The 15,097-nt window shown below is 41.1% G+C and overlaps 1 protein-coding gene across 1 annotated transcript in view; it reads left to right on the top strand.

The window, feature by feature from the left end:
* LOC122814460 (zinc finger protein 184-like) overlaps nucleotides 1–15,097 on the top strand; it is a 172,408-nt gene that overhangs the window by 14,335 nt on the left and 142,976 nt on the right. The gene's annotated exons all lie outside the window — the stretch shown is intronic.

Here is a 15,097-nt window from a genome sequence, read left to right as displayed (position 1 = left end):
CTTTCTCCCCACCAAAACACCCAGTCCCTCAGCCATTTTTTAAATCTAATCCTCCAACAACACAATCATAAACACCAGCTCACATACCAAATTACTAGGTGTCACAATTGATAGCCAATTAAAATTCGACCTACACCTCTCTCAAACGATTAAAAAAACACACATCAAACTAGGCTCTCTTTACCAAATTAAGTCTTTCCTAACTAGCCATTCTAGACTAAGCATCGCCAGGGCTCATCTCTTATCTACTGTTCTCCATGCTTCTCCCATCTTTACAAACCTTAACAAAACTGACCTTACCTGTATCAGCCTACAATAAAATAGCCATGTTCGCCACTAGCTCCCCATATAGGTCCCACCACTGCTCTGCCCTACAACAAATAAATTGGCTAGAATTCCCACAACAACTAACCTATAAACAACTTGTCTTTACTCTCCAACTAATATACCAGCCAAACAGAACCCCAGCCCTACAACAATTACTCCAGCCATATGCCAATACTCGGCAACTCCGATCCTCATACAAAACATTCCTCCAAGTATCCAAAAGCAACAACAAAGCCGGGGACGCCCTCTACTCCCACCACATTTCTAAACTTTGGAACTCAATCCCTCAACACATCCTAAATCTACCAACCAACACCAATTCAAAACTCTGCTCAAAGACCACCTTGCTAACAACTGGCTCTGCTCCTGCACCAAACCAGGCTAATATCATATAAGCCCACATCAAATTTCTTCCCCTAAATTTTATAGTCTCCATGCATGCCCCACTACCACTTGTTAACACCACCTATCAGCTACCTTCTTATTTTGTAAGGGTATACATATTTATACGTATTAAAGTATACTCAAATGATCAACTAAAGATGGAGCCCTGCCCTCAAAAAAAAAAAAAAAAAAAAAAAATATATATATATGAGTTTACTATATTGTAATAACTTTTTCCTTTTTACTAAACTGCCTGTTGTATATTGTACTTTCTTTATTGTCTCTAGATATTTCTGTTAAATTCTATGTAAAACCGACACTGTACCTGTCAATGTTGTTCCTGTTTTATTGGAGCTTTTCTCCCTGGGCCTCCACTGAAGATAGGCTCACACCCAGACAGACTATCCCAGTCAATAAATGTACAAAGAATGTTGTGGCCTCTGGCTAATGGAGATTGTATGGAAAGGGCACTCGGCACAACTTGCATGTCCTGAATGTACATAATATCAGAAATGATTGGGCAAAGGATGAGTCTGTGAGAGGGGGGTACACAGCAGCTTGGGCATCCTACATTTATATGGCTCCATAAGCACATAGGCAAAAAGAAGGGTTACCAAAAAGGAACCATGGTATATCAGTCTGTGCTGTTTATGTTTTAGTAGTACTGTTAATGATACACACACTGAGCACCACAGTAAAAGGGACTACAACATAGCAACCTGTACTTCCTGTATGGCAGTAATGGTGCTAGGGCCATGGAAACAGAATGCTTTAGGGAAAGAGACCACAACCTTGCTGTCTGTGTTGCCTGTACTACAGTAATATTGTTAGTGCAATGGAAATGGAACACCATAGGGAAAGGAACCACTGCATAGCAACCAGTCTTTCAACCTGTCTTTCTTTTGTTAAAGTAGTGATACTAGTGTTATGGAGAAAGAACACTGTATGGAAGGGGATCACAGCCTAGCAACCTGTGCTTCCTGTACTACAGTAATAGTGTTATGGAAACGTGGCAGTAGGGAAGGGGATCACACCCTAGCAACCTATGCTTCCTGTACTACAGTAATACTGTTAGTGCCATGGAAACAGAACACTGTAAGGAAAGAGACCACAACCTAGCAAACTGCGCTCCGTGTATTTCATTAATGTTGTAGGTGCTATGGAAGCAGGATGTGGTAGGGAAAGAGACAACAGTTTAGTGATCTGTGGTCCTTGTAATTCAGTAATGGTGTAGGTGATATGGAAACAGGATATTGTAGGGAAAGGGACAACAGCATAACAACTCGTGCTTCCTGTGTTACAGTAATAGTGCTAGTGCTATAGAAACAAGACATATTAGAGAAAAGGACCACAACTAAACAACCTGTGTTCTATTTTACAGTTTACTAGTGGTTGCAGCACTGAGGAGCTAGGTCATATTATGAAAAGGATGTATAGCAGAGCAGCCTGTGCACTCTGCAGTCTACAGATTCACATACTGTGAGGTTTGTAAATCTTTGTAAACTCTGTTGGTGAGTAGAAGGGGTATACGGAGCTTCTGCTTGGTGACTTGCATACACAAATACATTCATCTATGTATGTGCATGTCTGTTGTGTGTGTGTGTGTGTGTGTGTGTGTGTCTGTTGTGTGTGTGTCTGTTGTGTGTGTGTCTGTTGTGTGTGTGTCTGTTGTGTGTGTGTGTGTGTGTGTGTGTGTGTTGTGTGTGTTGTGTACTTCAGTGTTGTATTTCACAGCTCTGGGGATTGAGCTGCACATAGCATATAGACCCAGGATGTCTCAAACCCATGTGGGTATATGTACTTGTATGTATGCCTCTGTGCTGTACTATACAAATTCTAGGGATTGGGCTCCTCACCCCTGCATACAGACCCAGGAATGTGTGTGTGTGTGTGTGTGTGTGTGTGTGTGTGTGTGTGTGTGTGTGTGTGTGTGTGTGTGTGTGTGTGTACTATACAGCTTCAAGGAATCGAGCTGCACACTATATCATACATACCCAAGATGTCTGGTACCCAGGAGTGTGTGTACCTCTGAGCTGTACTGTATAGCTTCTAGGGATCTCAGTGATGTATTATACATCTTCTAGGGAACAAGCTGCACACCACATCATACATACCCAGGTTGTATGGTACCCCAAAGTGTGTATACCTCAGTTCTGTATTATACAGCTTCTAGTGATTGAGCTGCACACCAGTGCCTACATATCCAGGGTGTCAGTACCCAGGAGTGTGTGAGTGTGAGTGTATACAGCTCCAGGAATCACTACAGTATACAGACTTGGGGTGTCTGGTAAGACGTGGTGTGTATATGTGTGTGTACCTTGGTGCTATATTATACAGCTCCTAGAGACTGAGCTGCACACCACTGCATACAGACCCAGGATATCTGATACCCAGGAGTGGGACACACTTTTCAATGAAGTTTGTAACTGTGCATGCCTCTTTACAAGTTCCTTCATACCAGTTCTGCCTGCATTGTATTACAGCATGTATTCCATAAGTTGCATTTCACAGCCCTATTGTACTGTTCAGTCAGTCATTTGAAATTAAGGACTATGGATGCATGTTGGTACAAGAATATCCACGTACCGCCAGCAACAGCAGCAGGTTATGGATTGTTTTTATCTTTCTGCTACGAGTGGCTGCAATAGAGGTGTGAGGACATACCTTCGTCTGTAGATACCTTGATGAAAACATATGAGTTATGATATGTGTGTGCAGGTGGAACTATGCGTTGCTGTGAGAAGATGCCTTATGCTTGTAGGGATTACACAGGAGCATTGATGCTGCTGCAACAGCTGCTGTTTGGGCAGTTTTGCTAACACTGCATGATTGGTACACCTCTGTACGAATTGAAATTTGTCAGATATGGTACCTAGCCTTCTGTCTGTGAACTGTAGTTGCACATCTGTGCATGCTGAAATACTAATTTTCTGTATATTTTATAGTCTGGTACCCAGTAACTTATCACTCGTGCAGCTCTGCTAATCTGTTGTTTAGTCATAGCTGAGATTCTTGTCTAACATTTCTTGAGCATTTGCCTGTGCACTTGTACTATGGCCTACGATTGCTGCCCACCAAGACTCCCATAGTGAGCTGTACTTTGGTTATTATTGTGCAGCAGCCTTCAGTGTCGTTTCTACTTTGTAATTCATGTAGATTACATTTGATGTTTCCCACTACAGCCAGTTACTCTTTTTCTCCTCTGCATCAATGCTTGTAGTTTTTATTCCCATTAAAGTGCTGATGGTCCAGCTATTCTACTTGCAAATGTGTCTCTTTGACCAACATTCAGGATGTTTGATCCTTCTTATAACCTCTAAAAATGTTTCAGCCTTTATATGTGTCCATCCATCCTCAACCCCCTTTCCCAATTTGTACATGGGGTCTGGGTGTTACTTCAACAGTTACAGTCATCTAGAGCCAAGGTTTACACCGCGGGGTTGCTAGCCCTACCATGGTAGTTCATCAGTACCACACACTCGCGCGCGCACACACACACACACACACACACACACACACACACACACACACACACACACACACACACACACACACACACCTAGGGCCAGTTTAGAGTTATTGTTGTGTCTTTCGGCTTTTCCAGGTTAGGGGTCGCCACAGTGGAACTCCGGTCCGCTAATGATTGTCAATAGACTTTTACGTGCCGAGTTGCCAGCCCTGATGCACAACCTTCAACAAAGGTACGCCCATTCATGCATGTCCCCTGACAGAATATGCTCTAGCTGAGAATCGAATGGGATGTCTTACTGTGAGGCGACAGCGCTACCGCAGCACCACCACCAGTTTAGAGTATCCATGTATATTTTAAGTCATTTGTACATCATAATTCATTCATTTAATCTCAGTAAGTGTCGGTGTTGTGCTGTTTCTATCTCAAGTTACTTTTCCTACTTTCATTTTTGCTCCTTGAGTGACCTCATGGTTCATGACAGTGGTCCCTTGTTCCGTGACCTCATGGTTCGTGACTGTCATCCCTTGCTCTGTGACCTCATGGTTCATGACACTGGTCCCTTTCTCCTTTCCCTTATAGGTTCATAGAATTATACTAGCTAATGGGCACCTGTATAGTAGGGTAAGGAGGTAGCTAAGGGCTGGGGGGGGGTTCTTAGTTGGGGATTAATTTATTTACTGTCGACCTCTCTGTCCATCAGAGACATGAGAGCCAGACCAGAGGTGAATTTGTGATTTACCATGCAGTGATAAAGGTTTCTTTTTGAACAGGGTCAAAAATGAACTTTACTTATAGATGGGGAGCTTACTCCATACCATAGTGCAGGGATCCTTTGAGACACATATCGGGCTCTCCAGCATGTTCTATTTATTGTGCAGGCAAAGTTCAGGTGATTGGATCTAGTGTTTCTGGTGCTATTTGTTTTGTGTATGCACAAGAGATCCTCAGAGTTTGATCTGAAAATGTGGTATATGCCAGGCATCGCCTCTCAGTAATCTGGAGGAGACTGAGAACAGCGATAGGGCCTTTAAGGTGATCTGAGTAGCACAAGGGTATTCATATTCTGGATTATCTGGGTGAGGAACCTTAAGGGGCATTCCAACTGTTGCAAGTACCTTGTAAGGTACATTCCAAAGGGGACATTGCACTCAATGATAGGTCTGATAAGGGTTGCGTAGAGTGGTATTATATTCCTTGGACTGGATGCCATACCCTTGCTTATGAATTGGGCGACATAGAATAGTTTTCTTGTTATCTTGGTTGCATGGTGTTGAAGGCCAGATTACTGTCTACAGATGTTCCCATATCCCTGACTATTAGGACAGCTCTTGGGGACATTTTATCAATGGAATAATTAGCTTAAGATTTCCACAAGGTACTATAATGCATTTCTTTAAGTTCAGTTTTAATCTGTGGCTTTGACAGCAGTCATTTGTTTGAGTTAGACCCTCTTGTAGGATGTTGGGGTTGAGGGGAAAACTATGATAGCTTCCAGTTTACAGTCATCTGTGAACTTGGTGAGCCAGAGACCTTTGACGTTAGCCTTGACTTTGAAGAAGTAGATTCCAAACAGGGGCAGGTCCAACATTAAACCCTGGATTACTCCACTGATGACCAGTCTGCTGGTGGAGGTGGTATTACCAATCCTGACTTCTTGAGTCCTATCTCCTAGCCAGCCAGCAGTCCAGCAAGAATTTATGCCTAGTTCTGTCTGTCAGCAATACCTGAGTGGGGTATTGAATGCCTTGAAGAGGTAAAGGTAAGCAATATGCACCATTTCCTTCATCTATAGCCTTGGTTATCCTCTTGAAGAAGTGTACCAGGTTAAGCAGGCAACATCTTCCCCTAACAAAGCCACACTGGGATGGGTCCAGTGTCTGTAGGTTGCCAATATCCTTGTTGATAATTTTCACGATGATTCATTCCATAACTTTGCATATTAGACTTGTCAAACCGATGGGTCTATAATTCCCGGGGTCGGGTGATGGTCTACCCTTATGAAGAGAGATGACCGTTGTGGCCCTCAATTCACCTGACACCTAACCTGCTTTGAAACTGTAGTTGAAGTACCTGAAGTGGTCCTACTTGGTCAAGTTTTAGGCCTTTTGCTGTGTTTAAATTAATTTCTGGACAGTCCATAACCAGAACAATAGTAGTACTCATAATAGCAATATTTTTGACTGGTTTGAAAGTTTTTCTGTCTTAAGTTTCATATTTGCAGATCAGTGTGCATGTCTCTTTAAGAAACCTCCTGTGGGCATGTACTAATGTACGTACAGGGACAGAGTGCCAGTTTGTGTTAAGATGTTGATGTGTTAGCATGTCTGTGTGTAAGCTCTAGCTGTTAATCAGTTTGTTTATAGTTATTGAAGCTGCTATCCATCCTGATGTGTTTTCTTGTAATAAAGCTTCTTAAACAAACTACCCTGCCTGCTTGTCATCCTTGGAGCAAGGGACAAGTGACAATATTGTTTAAACCTCTGAAAGGTAATGTTCCTGTTTTTGAAAATGGGTGGAAACAGTGTCTTCAAAACTACAAGTAGCCCAATTTCACTGATGTCCTTTGCACTGCATCTGTGATGCATTACAGAAGTTTTCTCCAGCCACAGTACAGCCAGATGTGTCAGTCATGAACAGAATCACATGATCTCTACTGATTCTATGCCCTGCAAATGGAAAGAAAAGGCACTGTGAGTAGCAGGTGAGTGCATCAGCCATGGCAAAGCTACAGTGAACACCGCCCTGTATATATGATCTTTGAGAATGGGTGTCATTGAATAGTGAAATTCTACAGCAGTATAGCCTATGTGTCCAATTGAACCAGCATTTCAACAGCACCTAAGCCGAGGGAATTGACCTAGTGTAGGGCATAAAGCAGTGTAGCCTATGTGTCCCTTAAACCAATGGTACAGTAGGTGGCATGGCAGAGGGGACAGCCCAGTATAGGGCATAAAACAATGCAGCCCTTGTGACCCTTGAGCCAAAGATACATCACTTGCCAGGGTGGAGAGAAGCAGTCCAGTAATGCAGCCTATGCTGCCATTGCAGCTGTGATATAACTCATACCAGAGCCAAGGGAAACAATCCAGTTTAGGCTATGCAGTAGTGCAGTTTCTGTGCCCACTGAAGGACAGAGGTGAACAGTCCCATATAAGGTGTGAAGCAGTGCATGCTGTGTGCACAATTAAAGAAGCAGTGGTGTGCCAAGTCCTTAGTCTAGAACATGCAGCAGTAAGCATGCCTCTTTAACTACTGTATAGTAGGCACTTGGCAGGGTGCATCAAAAGATTACAGTGAACGTCACTCTGCTTTGCACTGGAGGTCAGATGAATATGGCTAAGATCAAGCCACAGTGTCTTTCAGTAGTTGTCCCACTCCTATTTTATGCCTGTTATGTGGGTGGCCAGTTCACTATTTTTTTATGAGAGAAAAATGTTTTTTTTTTTTTTTTTTTTTTGTTGCAACTCTATCCCTGCTGAATTGTCTTTTCAAAATTGTATTGCTTAATGACTGCATATTGTATAATGTAATATGGCCTTTAATTCTAAATATGCCAATTTAATGATTCATTAACTTTTGTAAGATAACTTGCAAAATGGTAGTTTCAGTAGGTATTCTTACACTGACTGCACAAATTGCATCAGTACATATAGGAGCAACATGGCTGTGTATGTAGCTGTTTTACCATAAGTAAGGGTCTGTTGTTGCACATACTTAACCTTCATATCAGGAGACTGAACTGTGTCCTTAATGTGCAGTGGTTATGGCCCACAGTGTAACACAGAAAGAGCTCTAAGCAGTATTAGCGGTAGTGTCCTTGTGCAAAGTAGGTTGAACAGCATAAATCTGCCGTTTTAACAGCAGGAGTAATTCATTGCAGATGTGGCCCATTGTTAAAGTAGTGCATTGCATTACTGGCTGCAATTCCTGCACTGGATGGTCACATGCAGTGCTTGATGGGGAGCAGAGTGGCATACTGTATGCCCTACATTTCCGTGGCACGCATTTTGCTTCTGATGTAGCTTTCTCTCACATGCATACACACTGATTTGCACATGTGTATACAGACGTGCATAGTTAACTGTGATGTAGTTTGTAAGTACTGATAGAAATGTATGTACAAAGACCAGACAAGTACATACATTGCAATATTGTTATCATAGGGGCAGAGGATGTTGTGTGTCTGTATGAATGTGCACTCTTAAGATGGTGGCTGTATGCACTGTATTTCATCATAGCGTGCCTGATACTCGAGAGAGGGCTTCACCATTCTTGAGTACTCAGCTGTTTAGGTATGATCGGTCATTTCTGTCCCATGGTTTTGGTTTCTTCTAATTGACATTACTGTGTTGCTGAGCCCTATATAAGCTACATACATTATTGCACATATTTAAACGATTATGTCAGTCTTTAATGTATGACTCAAGTAGGGTAACGTTTCAGATGTAGCATACTTATGTGTAATACAGCATGTCGGATTAGCAGATGGTATTTGGGTAAATCCCTAATACACCCTAGTAGATAATGAAAAAAAAACACAGATTACAAAAGAGGTACGGACGGGAAGAGAAACTAAAGAAAAAAAAGAAAGAAAGCAAAATGAGGGCAGTTAGAGTCATTTACAGCCCTTGTTTTTTATTTGTTTTATGATGTCTCCTGAAAAAGATGAGGGACAAAGTCTATACGTTAATATGCATTCTTGTGTAAAAAGAGCCTAAAGTCAGTCAATAAATAAGTACATTCATCTATCTACAACCCCCCCTTTTCCCATTTTATGAAATGGAGTCAGGGAGTCACATCAGCAGTGACCACCTTCAACAGCCAATGTTCACACTGACGGGTGTCTAGCCATGCCACGCTTGTTGTTCCATATCACACACACTCACATGTATGCCCAATTTAGAGTGTCTACTCTACCTACTGCATGTCTTTAGAATATGGCAGGAAACTGGAGCACCTGGAGGAAACCCACGCAAACAGAGGGAGGACATGCAGACTCTGCACAGAAAGTACTCCAGCCAAGGCTGAACTGGAGAGGCAACAATGCTACTCACTGCACCACTGTGATGCTCCAAATATATAAATGTTAATGGGGAATTTGAGTGTCATTTAGATGGTTTTAGAGTTTTCTTCCAGAAACCTCTTATTTATTCATTTAATTTCTTGAGGGAGACTATTCTACTTGGATGGAGCAATTTTAGTAAATATCTTTCCCCAAAAGCAAGTTTGTAAGGGCATCTGCCTATGGTGAGGGAGTTGCAGTCTTAGTTTTATAGTGATTACTGTGAGTGCTTGGTTTACAATTTAGTCCTCGTGGAGGGGTATTAGTGTTCCTGTTGGGTTTTGAAGGTAAGGCTAGGCAATAGCGGTGCAGATCTAGCAGGAATGAGTTGCAGTTAGACATCTGAAGTGAAATACAGTGATACTCAAACTGTGAAACCAAGTCAAGAAGTCTGCAGATAAAATTTATAGTAATTTGCATTCAGCTTGTGTTATGGACTGTGTGTAGTGTGAGTATGGATAGTGTCAGTTTATGATTGAGTACATTTTTTTACTGGTGCTATGGGTTCTAGAGTGAGATGGTTAGAAATACAATAGAGGGCTTTAAGATTTTTTTTTCACAGCATTCTCTGAATGTCATAGTTGAGAGAATGGTATCCAATTTCAGGTCAAGGTATTTATATTGTTGGACAGTACGGACAATATTTCGGGCAGTATTAGAAGGGTGCAATTTGTAGAGGGCTAGAGGATACCCCAGATGTCAAGATGTCATAACGGCACTTTGAGTAGTTTGTTAGTAGCTTTTGTGTTAGTAAAATGGAGAGTCTATTAAAATCTTGTTGAAGTCATGTTGCAATTCAGGAGTAGGAAATCCTGCTCTGCGTATTACAATGTCATTTGCATAAAAGGAATGTATAACTGTGTTAATAGTCTTTATAAAAATGGATAACAAAATAGGTCCAATGACTAATTCTTGTTGTACACCTTTTTCTTCAGTTGTTAACCTGCCTGCTAGTTCAGTTTTGTAGGTGATTGTTTAATCAGAAGATTGCATTTGGATTCAAATGGACCAAAACTTATTTAGAAGGATTTGTTGGTTTATATTCTCTTAAAAGCCTTGGTAAGATCTATAAAAGTGGCTCCAGACATGTCCCATTGCCGTTACTGAGATAATGTTAACTATTACAGTGTGAACAGTGCTGAGGGTGTAATGGCGGCCATTTCTGAAGTCATGCTACGAGTCTGTTATAAGATGTTTATTCAGGTATTCTTTGGCTTGGTTACATAACCATTTTCCAGATTTTTATTTTTTTGTGATGGGGCATTAGATGGAGATGGGGCAATAATCTGTGGTGGAGACTGGAGTGTTTTTTGGGGGTGGTATTGGAATTATGAGAGGGCTTTTAAATTGTTTGGGGATCATCCCTGTTGTTATAAGTTGAACATATGTGCTATGGATGTATACAGTGGTTTGGTGCCGTTTCAGAAAGGAAAATTGGATGCTGTTTGGATTAAGATCCCTTAACCGTATCATTTTAAGGCATTTTTTCACAGGCATTGCTGTTTTTGGCTGAGTCAGGAAAGATGATTTGAGAAGGGGTATGGCAAGGATGTAGGTTGAGAAATGTTATAGTGAAAAGACATTTGATTTGTGGCATTGGGAGGGAGGACAGGAGTTTTATTCATTTTCTTAAATTCTGTAAGGCCTCTGTAGTTTCTTGGCTTGGTTGTGGTGAGATCATTGGGGATTCAAAGAAATACTTTGTAGAACAACTTGGGTATTGAGCCTTTTGATGTGAGTTTTGATCTTAAGTCGGATACCTTAGCTTCCTTGATTTTCTATGTTACATCTCTTCCTGAATTAAGTGATATTAGTGCAATAGTCATGGCTTTTGTTAGATTTCCAAAGTTTCTAGGTTTATCTCTCTTTTTTTTCCATTGTCATTATTTTTATCACTCTTTGCCCTGCTCCTTGTTGAACCATTAGCCCCCCCCCCCACCTTCTTGACCAATCATCCCATTAATTCACCATTACAGAGGTGATGGTCAACCAGGAGGCAGGCTATCATACAGGCAGCCATTGGGGTGGTTTGGGAGTTTTTCTCTTTGGCCTTGTATATCTCATGCAGCCACCCAGCTTTTTAAGCTGTAGTGGACCATACAGCGGGTTGTCATTGCAGTTCATTCTTTACTTCCACAAAGAATATGTCTAGCAAGCATCCCTGCCCCTTCTCTTAAGTACAGGAGGTTGATTCCCCATCACCACATGAGAAATTGCACTTCCATATGTGCTCCCTGAGTGCTTGCTGCTCTCCCCTGCCCCAGGGAGAGACAAACAGGCAAAGCCCCTTCGCTGCACTCCCTCCCTGCCTGGTTCCTCCAATGCCAGAGCTGCTAACTGAATCCTGGTTGCAGTAAAGGCCCCATTCCACTGTGTCACAGAACCAGGCATACTTTCACTAAGGATTTGAGCTTAAGGTAAACCATAAGTAGCGGTTATCCCAACCCTGTTTTTGTTGGAAGCAAAATATTTGTGTAGTACTATTTTGACAAGAGAATTAAAATGATTTAAAGCACAGTTAAAGTCTGCTGTCTGATTTAAGGAAGACCAGTTAGTAACTTATTGATCAAAACAAACTGCATCATCTTTACTTTATGAAATGGTTCTGGTATTTATGAAGATGGGAAGGAAGAGGTTTTTTTTTCTTTTTTTATGAGAATATAGACTCCAGTCGAAAATGGTCAGGTTGTTTACTAGGCATCTCACATAATGTAACTTCTGAGGAATACAAAAGTCCAATAAGAATGGTCTCCCAGTTCTAGTATCTGGTCTTGTTGAGGTATTTACTAGTTAGTGTAGGTTGTACTGGGAAAGGAAGGATTCGGTTTGCATATGTTTATTCAACATCATATCACTGCTGAAGTCTGCTATTATTGCTTGGTTAAGATTAATTTTTTTTGTATTTTTGATGGGGTAGTTCCAAACATTCTGAAGGTAAGTCGGAGATATATACTACATCTAGTGGTTATTATGATATTATTTCCAATGCTTAATATTGTAAGGTTCCAGTTGAGGTCTTTTTCTATTATGTTTCAATTAATGCAAGTTAGAATAGTTTTTAGGTGTTTTTTTTTTCATGGATATCATTGTACAATCACCTGTCTTGAATTGAAGTTTATTGTTTGAATAAATGTTTAAGTATTGGTTAAAGTAGGTTGAGGGGCAGACAGCGTTTGTTAGCCAGATCTCAGTAAAAGCTACAGTGTTTGTGACCCAGGCTTCTATGCAGTCCAGCTTATTATTAATGCTTTGAGCATGTAAAAAGCTTGTTTTAGGGGCTTAGTTTCAGTTTGGCAGACCCCCAAAAAAACGCTAGAAAGGCAAAACAGTTGAAGAAGCTAAAGAGGCGATGGAAACGAAGTGCCTGAGAAAGGTGGTAGGATGCACACTGTGGGACAGATGAAGAAATGAGGACATATGTGCAGAAGCCAAAGTAGCTCCAACTACAGAAAAGATCAAAGAGAACAGATTGCGGTGGTTTGGACACATGTGTAGAAAAGCAAAAGATGATCTGGTGAGGAAGATTTGGGACAGACAGGAAGAAGGTAAGAGGAAGCGAGGGCATCCAGCAAAGAGGTGGATGGATTGTGTGAAAGAAGATCTGCGACAATCAGGCATGAGTGTTGAAGAAGGCAGGAGTGTGGTACTGAATCGAGAGAGTTGGCGACAATATGATACCCCGACCCCATTTAGAAAAATGGGGAAAAGGGGGCTGATGATGATGATGGTGGTGGTAGACCCCCTGATTGAGGAACCTATGTAGCGAGGTTGGGGTTGAGATGTTATGAATGCTTGAGGAGAACTGTTAAGAATGTGCCAAGAGACATGTTTTGAAGCAGGAATGGAGTAGGGACTGGATTTAGATTTATGTCTCGGGCAGTACTTCGCTTGAGAAGGTAGATGCACAGTTTATTTTTTTATCCATTTAGAAAAGGAGGTAGTAATATTGAAGCTAATTTTGGTTTTACAGCAAGTTGTTCATTGTTCAGAAGGGTGGCAGTTTTTATTACGTTAGAGAGAAAATTGCATGTGGAGATTTTGATCTGGAATCTGATTTGAGGGAAATGATTTAGGCAGAAGTCTGTTATGAAGGGCCAAAAATAGGGACAATTTTTTAATATTGCTCTTACAAACTTAGAAAGTTGATAGAATAACAGGTTTTGCATTAGCATGAATTTTCTGAAGGGTATGAAGTCTGAAACTCAAATGTCTGTCATTGTTTTCTACCTTCAGTCTTTGATGGTTTGCCACAAAGTTGCCAGAAACCCACAATTTTATGGAAAACTGACCAAAAATACGAGGCAAAAATCTGGACATTCTGAAAAAAATATGAACAGTTGAGAGGTATATGTAAGTAGTGGAAGGTGCTGGCTTACCAGGAATTATTTTTATTAGTGACTTTGCAGGCTTTATCTTGTGCTAAAAACCAACAATGTGTTTTCTTGTGAAACTAAAACAGACTCCTGCTTACTTATACAATGCAAAGGCTCATAAACATTGGACTGTGCTCATGAATATTGAAAATGTGCTTTGTCTGGGCAGAGTTGCAGTGCTTCTAATATTTGTAAGCTTCGGTGGAAGATTGTCAAACGAAAATAGTGTTGCTTTTTCCCCTTTGAGTGGTTCGCAAAGGTATCTCATTTTTTTATTCCATCTTCAGACTCCTTTCATGATTGGCGCTGTGATGCTGTTTTCTTTCTAAAATGTTTTAAAAGCAGTTCATTTTAAATTTAGGATTAAAGGAGGCTCTCTTCTTCCATGTAATGTAGTGACATCTGTACCGGAGAAAAGTATGGTGTTGGGGTGTTATGACCCCACAATGTATCAACGGGTGGTGAAATAGGCAACCCAGGGGCAGGAGTTCCTTGCCTCTTGTGTAACTCTAAGTAGGAGTCTTTTACACAGTATAACTGTTCACAGTTTTGTTTTTGATTAATACAATCTTCATTGCAGTTGCATGATAAAGGTAAGCCCTGATGTTCAGCATATTCACTGGTGTGGTAGCCTTATCTGTGGGGCTTATATCCTGTGAAGGATGTAAGAGCCTGCAAGTCTTCCAAAGCCTTGGGCTCCTTCCCACATGCTCTTAGGCAGTTAGTTGCATGAGCTCCTAAGTAGAGAGAACCAGCAGCCTGGGTGCCAAAAGCTTCATTACCTTCTTGCAGCCCTTTAGGGTGCTCCTTTTGCAGTACTCAGCTGTCTCTTTTTCATTTTTCATTAAAATGTACACATTTCTGTGAGAAACTATATATTATTTATTGAGAAACTATATATTATTTTATTCAGTTTAATGTGATTTACAGGACTGTTGCAAGACCAGCTGTTTATATTCTTCTTCTAACTTTTTACTGTTTGTGCTTATTTTAAGCACTCTTTCTGAAGAAATGCATGCTTATTTTGTGGGGGCTTACTGTGTTTTATTGAGGCAAAGTGTGTATTGGGATTGTCTTTGTGTATTTTACTTGGGAACACTACATCTGATAAATTATCTGTTACTGACTCACTCTAGATATGCGAGCCAGGAATTAGTGTTTGCTTTTGGCAGAACCATGGAACAGCATACTGGTCCCACAGATCTGCCTTCCTCCTATCACAAGAAAAAGAAAATTAGGAGGGAGCCATTGTCAACGCAGTGATCTCAGTCTGTGCCTCAGTCACTGGTAGGTGACTCTGCTGCAGTCATTACCAGTTCCTCAGACCATTCACTTTTTTTCTCTGAGTCCTTCTAGTTTAAGCTCTTCAGCCACATCCTTTGTAGCAGTTCAGGTACTCTTGCCGGGCATAGCGGAGACACTCTTGTTGATCCTAGAGGAGAATGTAGTGAACACAACTCTTGTAGCTGGGCTAAAAGT

This window comes from Protopterus annectens, chromosome 10.part0 (genome assembly GCF_019279795.1).
Source record: "Protopterus annectens isolate FY-2018-M chromosome 10.part0, PAN1.0, whole genome shotgun sequence".
NCBI lineage: Eukaryota > Metazoa > Chordata > Ceratodontiformes > Protopteridae > Protopterus > Protopterus annectens.
This window is presented reverse-complemented; position numbering and strand designations above follow the sequence as displayed.